This window comes from Lethenteron reissneri, chromosome 17 (genome assembly GCF_015708825.2).
Source record: "Lethenteron reissneri isolate LAM-NWPU_2019-01 chromosome 17, ASM1570882v1, whole genome shotgun sequence".
In the NCBI taxonomy this organism is placed as follows: Eukaryota; Metazoa; Chordata; class Hyperoartia; order Petromyzontiformes; family Petromyzontidae; genus Lethenteron; species Lethenteron reissneri.
In genome coordinates this window covers 15,511,910-15,526,779 of record NC_083795.1, presented here as the reverse complement: position 1 = coordinate 15,526,779, position 14,870 = coordinate 15,511,910, and the positions used below count along the sequence as shown (strand labels likewise).

At 50.1% G+C, this 14,870-nt stretch overlaps 1 pseudogene; it reads right to left on the bottom strand.

The window, feature by feature from the left end:
• Window positions 1–977: 977 nt before the first annotated feature.
• LOC133343562 (hexokinase-2-like) overlaps window positions 978–14,870 on the bottom strand; it is a 46,122-nt pseudogene continuing 32,229 nt past the window's right edge.

Sequence of the window (14,870 nt, the reverse complement as noted above, 5' to 3'; positions counted from 1 at the left end):
GTCACTTTTGAAAAAGAGCTGTACAGCGCAATAAGCCTTACCTGATCAAAAAAAATGCCCGAGACCTTTGAGCCAAGAAATCTGTAACTCTGCTCTGTCTCTGTCAAAAGACCTGTGAGCCAATGATCTCTGCAACCTTGCATGGCCTACGACTTAGACCTGTGAGTTTGTCACCTATGCAATCCTGCCCCTCACCAGTCTAACAGAGGAATTCAAGTGTGCAAAAACCAGGCTCCAGATGACACTGAATGAATCTCGAGACCCAGTGGTGAGCAACAACGCGCCGACCTTGGCAACTGGGCGCAAATGGAGGCCAGGAAAAGCAGTCCAGGAGGCAACAGCAGCCCTCAGACATGCTGACATTGTGGGTCATGTTCAGCAAGGGAGAGGAGGCCTTGGGCTAACTAGCCGTGCTGCTTGGAGTAAGGCCACTGCACCAGAGCGGCGGAAGATGGTAGTGCAGGAAGTACGCCATCAAGAGGAGGCTGCAAGGTGGGCCAAGGCAGTCTCTCTTGCCAAACAGGGACAGTGGACTCGATGGGACAGTATGGAGAAGAGGAAGATCAGCTGGAAGGATCTGTGGGCCACGGAAGCGAGGCGGTTGAGCTTTTCCATCAGAGCAACATATGACGTCCTTCCAACACCAGTTAATCTTCACCAATGGTATCGTGAAGATCCGGACTGTGCCCTCTGTTCCATGCCAGCCAACCTCAGGCACATTCTCACAGAGTGTAAAACAAGCCTCACCCAAGGACGCTACACTTGGCGTCACAACCAAGTCCTTAAAAACCTTGCGTCCGCCCTGGAGGACAAGCGAGGTGCCACCAACTCCCTACCACCCCCAGCAGCATCACACCACTTACGGACGACCTTTGTCCGCGAAGGGGCTAAACCACCGAAGAGCGGCTCTACACCATTAGAGCGAGACCAGCTGCGCTTGGTCCGCGATTGGAAAATGCTAGCTGATATTGGCCGGCAACTTGTGTTTCCTCCGGAGATCGCAACCACCACCCTAAGACCTGACATTGTGCTCTGGTCCCGTTCGCTCAAGAAGGTCTTCATCATTGAGCTTACAGTACCCTGGGAGGACTCAGTAGATGAGGCTTATGAGCGAAAACATCTGCGCTATGCCGATCTAGCTGCCGAAGCACGGCATCATGGCTGGAACACAGAAGTCCGACCAGTGGAGGTGGGCTGCAGAGGTTTTGTGGCAACATCTGCAACCAGACTGCTTAGAGACCAGGGAATTAAGGGCCAGAGCCAGCGTTCGGCAATCAGAGCTGTATCGGAGGCGGCAGAAGGCAGCAGTCAGTGGCTCTGGATGAAGAGGAAAGACCCCAGCTGGGCCCCGAAGTGAGAGGGCCAGGAGGTATGCGGTCAACAATGCTTGACTCAGGGAGGAGGACGCCCCTGCCATGCATAGTCCCATGGGATGTTGGCTATCAACAACAAGGCAACTCCTATGACTAATTGGGAATGGGACGCAAGCGTAGGATTGATCACCCTGTCGCTGGCCGACTTTGGGGAGGGTGTATAGTGTGAAAGGCCGAAACACCCTAGGAACCAAAGGTACACTACTGACGATGCGCTCCCCAAATTTCACCAGGCTCACTGTTCATGAACTCTTGGAAGTGCTTGCACAAAGAATAGTAACATCTCATCCTGTGTTCTTGGAATCAACTAAATATAAAAAGCAGACTATGCCTCCATGTAAAAAATATTAAAGAATGTTTTACACATTCCACCAGTCATATAGCCTCCTGGGAGTACAGTATAAGTGACTGGAGATATTTAGAAATATGCGTTTACAGTATTTTACTGATATAAAATTCCACTTCGTTGAGCTATCATTTGTGACCAGGCCACTTTGGAAAAAGAGCTGTACAGCGCAATAAGCCTTACCTGATCAAAAAAAATGCCCGAGACCTTTGAGCCAAGAAATCTGTAACTCTGCTCTGTCTCTGTCAAAAAACCTGCGAGCCAATGATCTCTGCAACCTTGCATGGCCTACGACTTAGACCTGTGAGTTTGTCACCTATGCAATCCTGCACAACTTGCATCCTAGACCTGTGAGCCAACGCTCTCACCTATTTCCATGACTATGTGCTTGAGTACAGGAAGCCGTGACAGCGACCTGAGCCTCAAGCGTTGACCACACCTGTTATCGCAAGTACCTTGGATGCCCAAAACTCCCTTCGTCCTAAAGACTAGTTGACCCCATTTACTATAGGCCTCTTGGTCATGACCCAGCATTTTGGTAAATTTCCCAGATTAACCGGAACTGAATTGGGAACTTTACCACAAGTTCCTTTGCCTTAATTAGATATAGACTTCGACAAACTTTAATATGTTACTTGTACATTGGATTTCCTGTTCGAACTAGTACTGAATTGATCCTGTTATAACCTAACCTAGTACTTTTGACTACAGTTAACTTATATCTTGCTTATTTGACTTGTGTTTTCTAATTGTCTCATAACACTTGGTATTCCATTGTGTAGTCCGTTGGTGTTTTTGGCAAACCAAAATTATTTATTTTCTCTTTGTCTTGACTTTTGCCCTGGATTCTGGTTATCTTGACAGGTCCATGGGCTCAAACAAATACAATAGAGACTTTGTATAAAATTTTATGTAATTTACTTTCTTTTGGACAGGAGGAAATTATGAGTTAAGGCTAAGATTACATCTCTATAAACCCACGCTGTGACTGGATTCCATCCCGTGTGCATTTCAGAGTAAATTTGAGTTTGGACCTTTCAGAGATTCTCCAATTTCGACTTTCAGAGGCAATAGTCCAAGCTGACCCTCTGAATCACCCACCAATTCAAGCAACAATAGCTGCCACTAAACAATATGGTTCATATATTGTGAGCAAATCTGCTTATTAACAACCAATAAAACGTCGACACCACTTATCCAACTGTGATCTTGGCGAGGTGTGAGACTAAAAAAGTTGGCATTAAGGTTAAAGGTCACTGCAGTCGCTCCGCCCAGGGCCCAGCTCCAACTGCAGGTGGCCCAAGCCTACTCTCACGCCTGGCTGCCCTGGCTCAGCCTGGACGCTGCGATGAGTGCTGCCCCTTCTCCACAACCGTCTTCCGAGATGCAAAATGTGAGCACGCAGTGGGGCGCCAGCTCTTGCACCGTCTTCTGCATCACGCGTGAAAAACTGCGCCCGCAGACACACATGCTAGTTTTACAACCATCACAGGCACCCCCTCTAAAGTATCTGACTTTCTCTGATGAACACAGTGAATGTTTAAAGTCACTGCAGTCTTCCTGAGTGACATTCTCTATATAGTACAAGTAAAGTTGCCACCTTTTCAAGTCCAAACCGTGGCATACTCAACCAATCTAGGCCAAGCACAACTGCAGCATTCTGTAATGAAATTAAGTACAGTACTGCCAAATCTTGATACAACTAAATTCCTGCCACCAGAACAAAGATGCCAATTCCAGAACTGTCCGGGTCAAACCAGGTCATACCTGGAAAGGTGGCAACCTTGGTGCAAGATCTTGCCCCATTCGTGGGGCCTTACCTGGGGTGCAGCTTGTATACAGAGCCATCCACACCCACTGTCAGCTTCAGCCGCTGCACGCCGCGGCCCTATCTCATTTTGTCCACCACAGCAGCCATGGCGGTACCACAGAGCTGGGCATGATACCACTTGGCAAACCTCTTTCACCAACAGGTTGTCGTCGCAGGTCGGGACTAACTCCAAATGCCGTAGGATGGAGTGCACCTTCAGCAAATCTAGCCGGTCACTGGGTTGCGGTTAGAAAAACCACGTTATCCACCATGTCAACTATGCCAACCTACACTGCCTCATCAGCCACGCCTAATTCCAGAAACCACACCATCTAACTCATTCACCATGTCAATCCGCACAATTTGGAACATTAACCATACCATCCACTGCATTAGCCATATCACCCAGTGCATCAACTATGTCAACCACACCAATCCATTACGTCAACCATACCACACACCACACCAATAGCACTGTTTCTCTGTCTACCGAATGGTCGTTGATGTGACACAAAAAGGTTTTTGTATGTCAACACACAGCCATTGCATTTAAAATCAACTTGAAGCCAGTCACCTGTGAATTAGTCATTCCTAAAGACTGTCCACGTGAGGAGGAGGATGTTACCTCTCAATGTAGGACAGGAAGCGCGTCTCAAAGATGCCGGGTGTGCGCAGCCTCTCGGACACGACCCCACGGAACAGGAGGCCCAGCTCGGTCAGGTCGATGAGGATGTTCCGCACAATCTCACCCAGGTACATCCCGCTTATTATCTGCTCAAACCTCAGGTAGACAAGGAAACATGATTACTCCCAATCCTTCTTTTCATTTCATTCTAAAATTATAGAGGACAGTAATGAGGATAAGGTGATAGGGTGCCACAGTGGCGAGATGTTAACTGCCTCGCCTAGCCGTGGGTTCGATCCAGACCCTGACGCCTGTACATTTGGAGTCTGCATGTTCTCCCCGTGGTCGCGTGGCATTTTCTCCGGGCTTTTCTCCGGGTTTCCCTCAACATTTAGAAACGTACGTTTAGAGTATATGGCTACTATAAATATCCACATGATAAGCCACTTCGTTGAGCTATCATTTGTAGCCAGGTTGCTTCTGAAATAGAGCTATATAGCTCAGCAGGGCTTACCTGGTAAAATAAAACATAGATATATTGTGCAAACTTGGTACCTCTGCTTGCCAGGTTTGAGGGAAGACTTGTCCGTGTTTCTGTCAAAGTCTGTCATCAGGTGCTCGAGGGAACCGTTGTCCCCAAAAGCTCCCAGCTCCACAATCACACACATGCGGGGGCCTTCCTCCCCCTCCCCGGGGATGCCTATGCCTCCCTCCCCCTTCACCAACTCCACTTTAACCAGCTGCTCCATGTAGCACACATTGCAACCCGTACCTGTGGTATGGTCTAAGTGCACGCAAGGCCGTAATTATAATATATATTGGGGGGACACATCCCCCCAAATATTCAAATATGCTCAAAATGTCCCCTCCAATATATTGCTATAAAAATAAATAATTGAAGAAGATTAATTGAATTTCCATTTAAAGCTTTCGTGACTGCAGGGATTCATCTTCTTTGTTCTTTCGGTAAAGTCACGTATAATTATTTTATTATTTCCATTCTACGTGACTTTACCGAAAGAACCAAGAAGAAAAATAAATAATTGCTATGCTAGATTTGAAGCTTTCGTGACTGCAAGGATTCATACTCTTAGGTTTGTTTTTTTTCACCATGGAAGATTCACCATGGAATTGGAGAAAGATAGCAAACTACCATTCTTAGATATCCTGTTTGAGAGGAGACCTGATGGATCCTTGGGACATTCTGTCTACAGGAAAGCCACCCACACAGATTCCTACTTGAAACCTGAGTCCCACCACCACCCGTCTCAAAATAATTCTCTCATCAAAACACTATACCACAGAGCTCATGGCATTTCTGACCAACACCACCTGGCCAGTGAATTAAGACATGTACATCGGGCCCTAAGGATGAACGGATACTCTGACCGCACCATCCGCCAAGCTGTTTCTCCCACCATACAGAAACAGCCACTTGAAACTCCGATCAAAACTATCACGTTGTCATACATAGCAGGCGTGACCAAAAAAAATCTCCAAAATCCTAAACAAACATAAGATCCAAGTCCGATTCAGTACAGTACATAAAATCCGTGATTTAATTCCATCTGTGAAGGATGTCATTCCTGACTTGCAATACCCTGGAGTCTATAAACTGAGTTGCAGCTGTGGTGATTGTTACATTGGGGAAACGAAACGTCATGTCTCTGATCATGTCCGCGAGCACAAGTCAGATCTGAAACACGGCAAAATTGAGTCTTCCGCCATTGCCGATCATTGCTACAACGCTGTGGGCTCTCATGATATTGTCTTTTCCGAGACCAAGGTGCTCTGCAAACGTTGTGGCTACCATCAAAGGTTTGTACACGAAGCCATCCAGATATACAAACACAGACATAACTTCAACCGTGATGATGGGTACAAACTGAGTAATCATTGGAAAGATGTTATTAACCATGTAAAAAAGATTTAACTAAACATATTTGGACCATCTTATTTGACAGGTACTATTCTACTTTACCGAGTGTTGACATCCCCAGCGTTTAACAGTATTCTCCTTTTTGTATTTTGATTGTCAACCAACACCGTGTAAAAAACATGTTGCGCCTATTGTTCTCGTTTAGCTCCGCCCACCCCCCCAAGACGTCCCATTCATTGGCTACCACATTCAGATAAGCCCCTCCCCCCTTAACTTGTATTTAAGAGCTTGTCTGTTGGAATTTTGCCACACTTGATACAGTAAATCTAGCTGTGACGGTCCCACCTGATGACGGAGACTTGTGTTGCCTCCGAAACGTCGTGATTTATAATTTTATTTCTATTATTATTTCTATTATTTTTACTTTTATTATTTATTTTTACCTCCGTGACTTTACCCAAAAAAAGAAAAAAACTAAGAGTATGAATTGCTATGCTATGTAAATAAAAACAACAATTTGCTAAACCTTGGCCACAATATCTGGACTTGTCTTCATATAAATCAACGCATAGATTTGATTGTGATTATAGTTGTACTTTATTAATCCCTAATCTCTGCCATTACATACAATGAATCAATAAATGTTACAAAAGTAAAAACAGAGCAATGTAATACAATACACTATTAGACATTATTGTAAAAAATAAATAAAAAGTCCATCCCATGTGTTAGTGATTTTTTAAAAATATATTTCATGCAGGAAATTAGTTTTCAAATTTAGATATTTTTCTGGGTTGGGACCCCCAGACACCCTGGAAGATTTGGTTCCCCCCAATGTTGACTCCATGGCTACGGCCTTGAGTGCACGTATTGGTGGCCTGAGCCAGAAACTCATGCCATTCGTAGCCAAAATATGGGGAAGAAGATGCAATAGAACAGCTGAGCGTCTGGTGTTGTGGGACAAACTCCGAGGGTTGTACCTGCAGATGGCTGGAGAGTGGGTGCAAGTGCAAGTCACACACGTGGGGCTCCACGCACCGACTATGAGGGCTGCCTGGCAGTGCGGGCTTGTGTAGGCCACTGACATCATGGTCGCCACCGGGTCGTTTGTGAGCGTCACCGACTTCACCTCAAACTCCTAAAACAACCCACAGCAACCCCATTACATGCGGGGCAGGCACAGCGTGTCTACAGTGCACGCAGAGCATGTGTAGGGCGTGTGCAAGGTAAGTGAACATTGTGTGCAGGTTGCATGGAGGATGTGTGCACGGTGTATGCGGAGCATATGCAGGGCAAGTGCAGTGTGTGCCGGATATGTGCAGAGTGTGTGCAGGGTGCTCACATTGTGCCGAGCAATGGCCTCCTTAAGCTATGTCACCACATCCATTCCCTCACACCCCGATGCGCCAAACATCTTGGTCCATTTCATCAGCTTACCCTGTCCGCACAGAATCAAACGCATCAGGGCCCAGCATGGTACCGTGTGGTGGGGTCGTGCACTATTGTGTGGTGTGGTAGTATGTTAAATAGCATGATATGGCTTGATGGTGTATTCCGGTGATACGTGATAAGCGACCTACATCTCATCTCAAACGTTTGAAAGGGCACCTCCAGTGGCATGTGTCCCAGTGGCACATCGTGATATAGCACCGGGCCTACAATCAGGTATTTGTCTGACAGTAGAGGGTAATGAATGTGATGTGTGATCCCAATAGAGCAATGTTCATTTTTAACGTTTGCTGTAACACACATGGCGTTATTCGACGTGTAATATACTAGCAGTAGGCCTCGGCAAGGTAAGGTAAATTACCTTTTTTACCGGGTAAAAGGGTAAAGGTAAAGGGTAAAGGGTAAAGGTTTCGACATGCCAAGGGATAAGGTAAAGGGTAGGGTAAAGGTAGCTCAGAAGAATTACCCGGTAGGGTAAAGGTAGCGCGAATAATTACCCGGTAAATACAGTACCTTGTTTACCGCTAAAAGTTCCGTGACACAGTCCGTGGCCTCCATTTTAAATTGATGTCGGACCAGATGGAGACGGTCCACGTTCTTGAGGTAGAGGTACTAGAGGACGAGGTCGAGGATGCCAGCAACGGCATTTTTGGGGTTGCTGCGACCAGCAATCGAAAGAGGCAGCGGCATGCGTTCCCGTGGGAGCACACACACACGATTGGATGGAGGGTGAGCCCCATGCACAGCAAGGGAAGCAGCAGTGCGTGCACTGCCGCAAGTGGTTTTCCACCCACACGAATGCGTCGGGGTGGAAAGCTCACCTCAAGAAACACAACGTGCTCACCCCAGGCAGCGAGGTCGGGACGTCGGCGTCGGCAAGCTGCCTAATACAGCAAACGCTGAGCTGGCCAGCAATCCCGGATCGCCTCCTGGTAAAGTTTGAGAACGCGGTGGTGGATTTTGTTATCCAAGGTGCAATCTCTTTGCGAGCCGCCAGCAGCGACAAGTTCAAGACCTTGGTCCACACATTGATGCAGGGATACGAGGGCCAGTCGACCGCACCATCATTCGCAGGATTGTCGAGCATCACGCCATCATGCTGCCCATCGTCGGGGCGTTCTTCTCCAACCTGGACGTCGCCATCTCGCTCATCATCGACGGGTGGTCGAAGCGCAACCCGAAGGGATTTTGGATGGTCACGGTGCACTGGATCGACACCAAATCTGGTGCGTCAAAATCCATGCTGCTGACAATCCTCGATGTGCAGTCCGGAAGGGGTGTTGGCAAGCACATTGGGGCCGCTCTGTTTGAGCACCTCCAAAGCCTCGGGCACAATATCTCGACCAAACTGCTTACTGTCATCAGCGACAATGGCTCCGATGCGAACAGTGCTGTCAAGCAGTGGCGGCTCCTGCAAAATCTCTCAGGGGGGGCAAATGTCTGGATGATTGATAAGGATAAGGTCCACCCATGCAATGGATAAATTAACAGCTTAAGAATGTAAAGGCAACTTCACTTCTTTAATATTAATGAAAAATAAAGTGACTCTTACAATACATCTTGTTTGTTTCTATACTCACTATTATTACAATCCACTCAGTTTCTTTTATTAAAGATTCCACTAGGTGGCGACAAATAATATTGTTGACTGAAACGTGCTTACGTATGATGACGTAAGCACGTTAGTGCGAGCCCTCCCGGAAGCCATAGAGAATGCATTGGAGCGCCCGCCGTTCGAAAAAAAAACATCTTTGAATGTAAGTCTATGGGAACACTCTGGGCGATTCTCAACCAGAGTGAAATCGCCCAAAAAGAGGCGGTACTCCACAGAACGTGACATGACGCTGATTGGACTATATCCAGAGGCACAGTAACGGCGAGCGTAACTCTGTGGTTCAATGACATTGGTGGTGCGTCGCCCAATCGCCCTAATGAAGAAACCGCCCCTGCTGTCAAGACGTTGTTCGCCCTGGTCAACGTGGATGCCGGATATGAGCAGTTGCGGGCTTGCCACCATATTCGATGTGCGGATCATTCCGTCCAGATCGGTGTCGTCCAAGTTCTAAAACTGATCAAGTCAACAAAATGCCGAACTGCGCAAGGCGCTCATCAATATCAGGTGCAGCAAGGTCGTCCAGCAGTCGTACCACCGCGAGGCTGAGATCACCAAGCTCGCCAGCAAGGAGCCAACGCACCAGGACTCGCTAACCAGGTGGCATTCGACGTTTGACATGGGCGACGACGCCATAAAGAAGCATGTCCCATTGGACATTATCATGGCGCGCTTCCAGGATGTGATCGGCGTCGGTGCTTTATCTGAACTGCAGTGGGCAAACATCGAGGGCGTGACAGCATTCCTGCGAATGCCGCGCCAGGTCATGACCTCGTTGTCGGCGGACCACAAGTCGACATTGGATCTCGTGCCAGTGACATTGCGATCACAGTGAAGCCGCCCTTAGAGCGATCGATGAGTCCTTGACCGCGACGGGGATGAAGGCCGAGCTGGTGCGGTACCGCCACCTACTGGTTCAGGAACCCGCCATTGTGGCATCCTACTTGCATCCACAGCTGCCAAAAACGACAGACTAAGACAAGCTGGCTACACTGAAGGCCACAATCCGCTCTGTCCTGCAGCATCGCTACTCGGACGTGCTCATGATCTCGCTGACGGCAGTCGCTGCCCATATGGAGGAGCGGTCGCTGTTCAGCACCCTGTTCAGCAACGTCGGCAACTCCATTGACGACGGCGATGAAGTCGATCGTTTTCTGAGCATGGGCGTCACGACCGCCAGCGCCTTCATTGACGTAATGCAGTGGTGGTCTCTCCGCAAAGAGCTGCTCCCTGCCCACTACAAGATGGCCTGCGACTACTTGGGAGTGCCGGTGACGTCAGCTCCCTGTGAACGCGCGAATAGCGGAGCCGAGTGGGAGTTCACATGCGTTCGCCAATCGCTGCCAACGACGCTCTTCATCCAGTCCATGTGCTTGTGCTCATGGATCACAGCCGGCTGCCTGAAGGTTCCGTCTAACTGGGCCGGAGCGGCACAGGATTTTATTGCCTGTCGTTCGTCCGAGGCCGATGGCAATGACGAACTTGATCAGGTTGTTGATGAGATCGCCATCGACCAAGACGACTGGGAGGAGGAGGTTATGGAGGACGGTGTCGTCGACAGCCTAAACGCCCGATTCGAGAGTATTCTATATGAATAAAGCGCTCTACCTAGCATTTATCATTATAAATCTTTTCCATGTGTTGTACCCCAGTAATTACCCTGTAATCGGGTAATTTGTATGGGATAAGGGTAAAAGGTAAGGTAAAGGTAGGCTCGTTGTTTTTTACCTTTTACCTTACCTGCTAAAGGGTAAAAGGTAGGGTAGAGCGATTGTATTGTGGTAAGGTAAAAGGTAAGGTAAAGTTTGTCTTGTTTTTTTTACAGTTTAACTTTTACCTTACCTTGCCGAGGGCTAACTGGCAGTAATTACCAGGGTAGCCTACTGGGTTAAAACTATGAACCTCGACAAGACGCAGCCAACGCGCTACTGCAGGTCAATGTTACCTCCCCAAGTGAGCCCTGCCAGCAGGGGAATGAGAAGATGAGCCCCACGTGGATGGATCGGCCACTCCGGCCACTCTCCCGCAGCAGCTCTCCCACGCACTCTGCCAAGTGGTCGAACAGCTGGAGAGTGAAGCGTACATGCCAGCGTCAGAGCCACAGGCAACATAGACTCGCACCGGTTAGCACACGTCATGGGTGTTTACCATGATATGGGGAAATTATGGTGCGGCATGTCACAATATTGTACGCACATTTATAATTATATACAAGTAATTACATTGCCTAATCATCTCGTGCAGGTGCTGGATGGATTGTTGCATCGCAAGATCGTCAAAGGTGGCGACGGCTTGTCAAGGCATTCATCCAACAGTGGATTGATCAGGACTGATGATAACAACATTTGGTCTAAAAAACATTTCTAGAAGAGCTATCAGGTGAGCTGCAGACAGCTGGCTTTTCAATCAACTCTGAAGCCCTGCTTGCCAAAACATGGAGGCGTGTCTCCCAACAGTAAATATAATTTCTGTTGTCAAGAGTTTCTTCATGAACATAAGGTCACAGGCTACTGACCCAGTGCATTCATATAAGACAGAGTAACATCACCAGCACATAATTCTATCAAGATATTATGTTGTGTTCATCAGCATTTCCAACAAGTACATTTGAATTTGGAATCCGGGATTTTATGTTAATGTGAGCCAGGCGAATGCGGCCAGACCCTCTCAGCAGTGCCCCGCTGCATGTTCTCGGGCACAGAGTACCGTATTTTCCCGCATATAACCCGCGGGGTAGGCCACTTTCTACAAACAAAACAAGACCCTGCGGGGTATATGGAGGTGCGGGCTATCCCAAAAATATTTTACACGTGTGACATGTCATAACTAGTTACATTTTTTCATGGTAGGACTATCCACTATGCAACACTTACCTTTCACTAAAGCACTGCTGAATAAACCACTCACACTAAAATTGCTTGTTTGTACAATTAAACGACACTGTTTGAAGTGCGCGCACTGTTTACCGGCAACGGGAGAATCGGGGGGAGAGAGAGGTGGGGGTTGGGGGTGGGGCAGCTGGGGGGAGAGAGAGGTGGGGGTTGGGGGTGGGGCAGCTGGGGGGAGGGAGAGGTGGGGGGTTGGGGGGTGGGGCAGCTGGGGGGAGAGAGAGGTGGGGGTTGGGGGTGGGGCAGCTGGGGGGAGGGAGAGGTGGGGGGTTGGGGGGTGGGGCAGCTGGGGGGAGGGAGAGGTGGGGGGTTGGGGGGTGGGGCAGCTGGGGGGAGAGAGAGGTGGGGGTTGGGGGTGGGGCAGCTGGGGGGAGGGAGAGGTGGGGGGTTGGGGGGTGGGGCAGCTGGGGGGAGGGAGAGGTGGGGGGTTGGGGGGTGGGGCAGCTGGGGGGAGAGAGAGGTGGGGGTTGGGGGTGGGGTAGCTGGGGGGAGGGAGAGGTGGCGGGTTGGGGGGTGGGGCAGCTGGGGGGAGAGAGAGGTGGGGGTTGGGGGGTGGGGCAGCTGGGGGGAGAGAGAGGTGGGGGTTGGGGGTGGGGCAGCTGGGGGGAGGGAGAGGTGGGGGGTTGGGGGGTGGGGCAGCTGGGGGGAGAGAGAGGTGGGGGTTGGGGGTGGGGCAGCTGGGGGGAGGGAGAGGTGGGGGGTTGGGGGGTGGGGCAGCTGGGGGGAGGGAGAGGTGGGGGGTTGGGGGGTGGGGCAGCTGGGGGGAGAGAGAGGTGGGGGTTGGGGGTGGGGTAGCTGGGGGGAGGGAGAGGTGGGGGGTTGGGGGGTGGGGTAGCTGGGGGGAGGGAGAGGTGGGGGGTTGGGGGGTGGGGCAGCTGGGGGGAGAGAGAGGTGGGGGTTGGGGGGTGGGGCAGCTGGGGGGAGAGAGAGGTGGGGGTTGGGGGGTGGGGCAGCTGGGGGGAGAGAGAGGTGGGGGTTGGGGGTGGGGTAGCTGGGGGGAGGGAGAGGTGGGGGGTTGGGGGGTGGGGCAGCTGGGGGGAGAGAGAGGTGGGGTTGGGGGGTAGCTGGGGGGAGGGAGAGGTGGGGGGTTGGGGGGTGGGGCAGCTGGGGGGAGAGAGAGGTGGGGGTTGGGGGGTGGGGCAGCTGGGGGAGAGAGAGGTGGGGGTTGGGGGCGAGGCAACGGCGTCACCGTAGTGCCGCTATTGTCTGCGCAGTGCGCAATCTACCAGTGCTTAAACTGTACACTTATGTACCAGTTATGTTACTTATTTATTGGATACTAGCAGAAGTACCCGGCTTTGCCCGGGTGAAAAATATATTTCTTAAAAACCTTACATATATATACACAGATACTAAGGTATTGTCAAAGCCCGGTGGGCTGTTTGTACATTTCTCCACCAACAAATATATAAGAGGCTTTCACAAGTCCAAAAAGTTGTAGAAAGTGTGGAGTAAATAGTTGATGTCGAAATGTTTCCGAAAATTGTGGTCTCCCCCCCCCCTCAAAAAATATCTTTACCCCTCGTAGGTATATATACTAACAACACGGGAAAATGTCAAAACTGGGTGGTTTTTAACTTTTGCCGACAAAACTGGATCCCAAATGTCAAAACTGGGTGGTCTTGGAAAACGACAGGCAAAACAGGGTGGTGCTTTTTGATATGACAAAACTGGGTGATGTTCAATGTGGACAAATGTCAAAACTGGGTGAAGAAGGTGTACGATTTAATGTATCATTTTGTACACGTTTAGGTCCTTGCGTTATTCATCCATATGTCGCCACAGATTTAGAGCGTTCCAAATGATGTTTCTCGTGGCTCATGTTCCATACCTTGCACCACAAACTTCCCGTTTGCATACTGGCACAGTGTGCCAGCTCGCTTACTTGCCGTTTGTATACTGGCACAGTGTGCCAGCTCGCTACTACAGTAACACTTACTTGCCATATGTATACTGGCACAGTGTGCCAGCTTGCAACTACAGTAACACTTTCAGCTCGCGAACATACACGAACTTGCCATTTGTATACTGGTACAGTGTGCCAGCTTGCATGCTACACCTACTACAGTAGAACAACGGTAGATAGTGTTTGCGTCGAGAAGTATGGTGCTGCACACTTAGAACAAAACATGTTTGTTACATATATAACTACTTCGACGGGCAAGAGCGCTTGTTGTGGCCCTTGGCGCGACAGAAGGAGCACCGCGTGAGGCCCAATGGGCCACCTTCGCCACGGTTGCGAATCCGACGCTTCTTCGGGCGGCCAGCCTTCTTCTGGCGAGGAGGTGGCATCATGGTGTTGTCGCGTTGCAGCTCCTCGGCAATGGGCAGCTCGATACCGGCAACCGAGGTCCATGTCGTGTTGATGGCAGAGACTTGGTAACACACCGCACATGCGTCGTAGAGCTCGGGCATCCGCCCAAACGCCATGAGGGCATGAATGTAGTGCCGACACGGCAAGCCCATCTGCTTCATGTACCCGCACGTGCACGACCGAGAGCTGAGATCGACTCGACGCTTGGCAGAGGCGTAGGCGTCTGGATCCTTGACGTATGCACGCGTCGAGGTACTCTCGTAGACCTTGTACCTCGGGGCCAACGCCTGCTGAGCGTCGATGAGTCCTTGAGCGTACGGCGTAATGACACGCCCTTGAGCGGCCCACTTCTCGGCGTCGCTGCGGTGGGCAAAGGCCGTCGTCATCATGTCTTCCATGTGGTGCATGAGGAAGTGGAAGGGGTCCATCTCGCGAGCCGGCAGGGCCTCGCTGTTCGTGGACTCCACAAAGTTCGTCGTGCGCCAGCCGTACAATGGCGTCGTGTGCAGGTGCGGGTAGAGCGCCCACGTGTGGGGGTCGATCTTGTTGTAGTACGTGGCCGCCGCAGGCAGAG